Genomic DNA, 1,391 nt, shown 5'->3' with positions numbered 1-1,391 from the left:
CATAGCAAAGGGGGCATGAAACAGGTGTCCTTGCCTAAAGGCATAGAGCACACCATGTGAATATGCCACGTAGAAATCAGATGGCAAGGGACACTTGACACTTGCTAAACATGACCAAGAACCAGGTAATTAATTTTTTCTACATGTAATTGTGAGCTGACTACTTTAGAGGGAAACACATTCCTCATATACGCTGCTGCATGTCTGCTCATGATTTTAGAAATATTGTTAACGGCCTTTACTTTGTAATTAACTTTTGATTGAGTAGCTGAAAATGAAACTAATACATTGGTCTTTTAGAATCTCAGGTCAGACTTGTTTTGATCTTATCTTTACCAATTTGTTTCTTTGATTTACCATTTTCCCTGGCTGGTTGACACACTTGCTTTTACAATATCCATAATATTAGGAAGTAAGAAAGAATATTCTCTTCTCCCTTTTCATAATTCAATAGTATTTACTGGCTGTCACATTAGCTTGGGCCACAGTAGCAAAATGCCACAGACTGGGTGGCTTTAACAATGGAATTTTTTTCCCCCACAGTTCTAGAGTCTATAAGTCCAAGGTGAAGATACCAACATATTCTGTTTTGGATGAGGGCTCTCTTCTTGACTTACGGAGGGCCACCTTTCCCTGTGTTCTCACATGGTGTCGTCTCCGTGCTCATGTGGAGAGAGAGTACTTGTGTCTCTTCTTCTTCTCAGAAGGATACCCAATCTGTGGCATTGGGAACCTACCCTTATGATCTTATTTAACCTTAATTAGCCCCATAAAGCCCAACTCTAAATACGGTGCCATTGGGATTTGGAGCTTACACATATGAATTTAGGGAGACAGAATGCAGTCTGTAACAACTCTGTAATGAGATATCTATGTCATTCAAACTTCTCAAAATTCAGTGAAAACTTGTGAGATCTCTGGTTTGGGCAAATGGGTTGGAAATTCCTAGGGCTAGAACTTTGGGTCCAAAATCTCCTTAAATTAAACCTGTAAACCTGTTGTGATATGTTGTATATGTGATACCATTAAAATATTTAAAAGAAAAGTAAGCTAACACAATTTACAAATTCCTCTTATAAAATGAAAAAAATCATTCACCATAGAGGAGTCCTAAGTGTGTGAATTTATAATCACATAACAGAGAGATGTATATAATAGTTAGGTTCGGTCTCAAGAAGAGCCCCAAATGGCTTTGGGGAAGAGAAAGGAAGGGCTGTTTGAGCAGAAGAGGTGACAGTGAGGGACAGACCTCCCAATTCAATTTTGTTTGTTTGCATAGTTAAAGAATAGAAAACAAATCGATGTAACAGAACGAGCACCCAGAAATGGGCCTCTACAAACAGAGGCAGCTGCTCCTTGGCAAAGGAACCAATGGAGCAAAGATAGTGGTT

Source organism: Ursus americanus, chromosome 19, assembly GCF_024610735.1.
Source record: "Ursus americanus isolate L20-20 chromosome 19, mUrsAme1.1.p, whole genome shotgun sequence".
In the NCBI taxonomy this organism is placed as follows: domain Eukaryota; kingdom Metazoa; phylum Chordata; class Mammalia; order Carnivora; family Ursidae; genus Ursus; species Ursus americanus.
This window is presented reverse-complemented; position numbering follows the sequence as displayed.